Source organism: Prionailurus bengalensis, chromosome C1 (assembly GCF_016509475.1).
Source record: "Prionailurus bengalensis isolate Pbe53 chromosome C1, Fcat_Pben_1.1_paternal_pri, whole genome shotgun sequence".
NCBI lineage: Eukaryota > Metazoa > Chordata > Mammalia > Carnivora > Felidae > Prionailurus > Prionailurus bengalensis.
Window position 1 is genome coordinate 58583456 of NC_057345.1, and position 4846 is coordinate 58588301.

Below are 4846 nucleotides of genomic sequence, written 5' to 3' on the forward strand. Positions count from 1 at the left end.
ATCTTAGGAGATAAAGTGAGAAGACCGTAAAATGCATTTTAAAGCCTGTTATGGAAGATACAAGTGGTGTCCATTTAGTGACATATAAAGTGTAAAAGCAAGCTTGAGATAATACTGTGAGTGCAGTTAAAATACTAATTTTGTGCCAGGCAGTGTGATATGTGCTTCAGAGGACACTAGCTAATGACATGTTTTCTTGTCCCCAAAGACCCCACAATTAAGTGGTGATAATAGAAGTGGAGGCTGGACAGTGGCCATGGTGGAAGTGAGCAGACATCTATTTGTCAAATGACAAGGTAAGGTAAGTAATCAATAATTAAAATAAATCCTGGGGTGCCTGAGTGGCTCAGTTGGTTGAGCATCCAACTTCGGCTCTGACTGTGGTCTCATGATCTCACGATTCGTGGGTTCAAGCCCTGCATCAGGCTCTGTGCTGACAGCTCAGAGCCTGGGGCCTGCTTTGGATTCTGTGTCTCCCTCTCTGTCTGCCCCTCCCCTGCTCGCACTCTGTCTCTCTCTCTCTCTCAAAAAATAAATAAACATTAAAAAATTTTAAAACAATAATTAATATAAATCCTGTATGAGATAGTAATCCTGTATGAGATAGTAAGGTTCATTTTTTTTATTAATTCATTTATATTTACTGAGTACTTATTATATGTACTATTAGATAGAGGGGGTACTTACTTTATCAACCTTCCTCTTACAGATTCTAGTGGAGAAGAGAAAACAAGAATACATCCTGGTCTTAGAGTGTAATGATCTGTAGATGATGTACTGTAGGGGCACAGGTTTGTACATGTGTGAAGGGAAGGGTTAGGAGTGACAGGATATACGGATGGAATCCTTGGCAGGGGTCGGAACATGGACTGCCTTGTGGACAAAGGACACCGGACTGTAGGTCGTATGGTGGGATGATACTGTAAAGCATGACTGCATATGTCCCCCTTTCCACCCAAATCACTCCTTTTAAGTGCAGGATTCTTCCCCATGTACTACTAGATTTGAGGCCTTTGAGAACCCCATTGCCCCTTGAAAACAGAACACAGGTACACATGAATAAATGCATATGAATATTATTGCTTTTAAGTGAAAAAAAAGCACCTCTCATGGATATATAAATTATATTTTGGGAGACTATAAGCTAGGTTAATGTGACAAATAGGTGTTTAAAATCTCTCCCTTGCACGCGAGCATGTCACTGGGGGCCATGCCCAAAGAGTGAGTACAGCCACGGTGCTGCCCTGTTGGAAGAGTCATGAGGGCTAAAAGCATTCTGACAACTAATGATGTTCCTTTGGATTTCTTAGAAGCTGCTAAAAGTGCAAGATAATAAAGAAAATCTAATGTAAATCAGATGAAAATCCTGGTGATGCAGGATCTTCACGTTTTGGGATTTTTTTTGAGAACAATTTAAAATCATTTTTTCATTCCTTTAAGCGACATTGAAACTCTACCTAAGCAGCAAGAAGACCAATGCCCTGAGATACCTTCAGGTGAAATGTGCTCATCTGGAAACCAAGATCTATGAAGAAATTATACTTAGAAATAAAGTATGCAGCATTAAACCCAATCTTTCCTTGGCAAGGGAAAAAAATTTCTGTGGTAGTGTTGAACTCCTAGAAGCAGAGGTAGACTGGAACAGTGAAAATGATGTAGAGAATAAATTGGCTGGAGTCCTTGCTATGGTCTGAATGTTTATGGCCTCTCAATATTTATATGTTGAAATCTTAAACCCTGAATTAATGGCATTAGAAGCTGGGGCCTTTGGGAGATGATGAGGTCATGAAGGGGGGCACTCAAATAGGATTAGTACTCTTATGAAAGAAACTCCAGAGATCTAGTGCAGTCATTCACCATGTGAGAACATAGTGAGCAGTTGGCAGTCTACAACCCAGAAGAGGGCTCTCACCAGAACCCAAGTGTGGTGGCATCTTGATCTTGGACTTTGAGGCTTCCAGAACTATAAGAAATAAATGTTTGTTGCATATAATTCACCCAGTCTCTGATATTTTGTTATAGTGGCTCAAACAATCTAAAACAGTCCTGAAAAATAAACAAGTCAAACCAGAAGTAAAAGCAGCAACAGTAGGAAACCCAGATCCCAAATGAATTTCAAAGTTCTGGTTTCCCTACTCTAGATATATTCTCCAACCTCTAGGTAGGTAAGTGAATTAGGACAGAAATACGATGAACAAATCCTGAACAACCTACAGGGTAGAATTTTCAGATCTGGTTGAGCTGTGTCTTGTTTTAGATTTCCATGTTGAATCCAGTGACTACTTTACCAAGAAAGTTCTGACAAAAACTTACAAGATAAAATCAGACCCAGATAAGGCAGAACATTTTTGTTTTAAAGGCCCTGAAATAGTTGACAGCTGGGTGTAATACTGATTATAAAATTGCTAAAAAGGAAAATTGTTACAGTTAAAACAATCAGAGAAACAGAAATATGGTGTCTAGGCATTGTTAGAACAATTACTGAACAACTCTGGAGTGATTCATTTTTTTAAAAATTAACTTCTTCAGCCTACAGATAGCATCTGGAGATGAAGAGTCATTGGACGAAGGTTCAGAATTCACATTAACATTGGATTTTGAAACTAGACACTTCTGGAAAACATGGTTCCACATACTGTGTATTACTTTTCTGGGGAAGCCATAGACATACTGATAAGTTTGAGGAAGGTGAGAAAGAAGAATAGGTTATAGAAAGAGGAAGGAGGAAAAGTTGGATAATGCTGAAGTTGACCCTAATTGTAATTTTTTGACTGTGTACCTTTCATACATTTCTAGAAAAAAAGCTACCCAACCCACTGAATGCATGCACCAGGAAGAAGCAAGTACACTACTGTGAAGCTTGAACAGGTAATGGATATGTCAGGGCACCAGGCTCAGTAGGCGGGGATTTGGTCATTGCTACAATAATTCTTATTGACAGTGTTTACAAATAACTTCTTTACGAGTGAATGGTTTTCATTTTAACTTCCTTCCTCCTTTTAAAAGTTTGCTTGTCACTCAAATGTTATCAGAAATAGAAATAAAGCTCTTACATCACTTTCTAGGGGCTTGGGTACCAACATAGGTGATCTTTTCAGGCCCTGCACTGAGGGAGGACCTAATAGAAGCCACATTGAGGTTGGGCATGGCAGGGGAGACCGTAGTGTTGGAATGGTCACTAGACAAATAGGGATGATAATATGCTAGTGTGGTTCAGAGGTTCTTAGAATCTTTTGTAACACTCCAGCAAAAGAATTTATTCTTTGTTTCTTTAGAAAAATTCCACATTTTCTTTCCAGCAACTAAAACCTGCTTCATGTAAAAACCACATCTTATGTGTATTTATGCTAACCAGCCAGACAAGCCAAGTTGAGTAAATTCATGTTCTTCTTACATTTTCACACTGCACAGTTTGAATTTTTCAGAGAATAGGGTGAGTGGGGGAAAGAGGGTACACTGGCTTTTGTGTGCTTCTTTGTGGGTTCATCCTCATATATATTAAAATCTTGTTTGTAGGCACTTTCACTTAGGCTATTGCTTATCTTCAAGATTTATGAAGCTATGTTTGTGACCAAAGGTCTGGTAACTTCGTCCAGAAGGAAATGGTGTCTATTAATCATTGTGAGGGGCCTGTGCAGAAAATCTTCATCTTCTTGCCAATAGCTATTGAAGGAGAAGAATTGTTTTCATAATATACAGGCTGGATTTTGCAGTTAAAAATTAAATGGGCTGCAACCAAGAGTCAGGTTTTATTAGTTTTTTTTTTTTTATTTCTCAACTAGTGTTGAGAAGCTTAGAATAGAAAGTATAAGTTTCTAATTTTGAACCATAAATTTAAATTCTTGTTTTATCTGTAATACTTTCATTTCTCAACTGCTCTATTTTACTTTGCTTTGAAAGCCCTGGATTTGGTACAATCTGTTTCTCGATTGACGTGCCGAATGTTCAAATGTATGGCAGCAGTCTGTTGGCAGGGCACTAGTAGAACATCAGCATCATCACCGGGCATGTAGAGAATGCCTTGCCTTACACACATTTGTAACGTACTGTAGGGTTTTCAATGTGTATGAAATATTTAAAATATTTTATTAAAGTTGTAAAACATAAATCCCGCACAAACGAAAATAAACCCAGTCAAAACAGGAATGGTGAACCTTCTGTGGGCTAGAAAAAGGAGACGAGTTGAGGAGATAATGGTAATGCTGAACGGGTGTGAAGGTCTCTGAGGAGGAGGGAGGATGGACTCCCCAGGAAGTATGAGTGTCTGTTTTCTCTCTCACTTCCTGCCTGGAGTCACACAAGAAGGCCACATCTCAGTATCATGGAGTCCCCATGTCACCATGTCAGGAATGCCATAAAATAGAGTTAGGGGCAGAGGGTTTAACGGAACTCTAGTGGTACTGGGGTGGCATAGTGTGCTAATTTTTCTCCATATTCTTAAGGAGGACAGCTGTTAGCTGTGAGAGGGAGAGAGAGAGAGAGAGAGAGAGAGAGAGAGAGAGAGAGAGAGTTGATAGAGCTGAGAAAGTCTCATATCCTTGATGAGGGACACTACAGAGGAAAGAAGTGTGGACCATAAAATCAAAGACCAGGTGGGAAGTTGGCTGCTTCAGCGAATGCCAGTGTGGACTGAAGACACATCTGAGCATTGACTGGGACTGGAATCTCACTAGATGGCAGCAGAGTGTAGGACCCAGGATCTATAGGGGAGAATCAGCTACCTTCCCTTCACCTCTGAGCTCCTACTTCCCACCCTTGCTTCTTTTTATTTTTCCTTCAGTTTCTTTTCTTTCTTTTTTATTTATTTATTTTTATTGGAAAACAGACACAGGGCATATAACAGGAT

At 39.5% G+C, this 4846-nt stretch overlaps 1 pseudogene; it reads left to right on the top strand.

The window, feature by feature from the left end:
- The first annotated feature begins 864 nt into the window (after window positions 1-864).
- LOC122479415 lies at window positions 865-2705 on the top strand (annotated as a pseudogene).
- Window positions 2706-4846: the final 2141 nt, after the last annotated feature.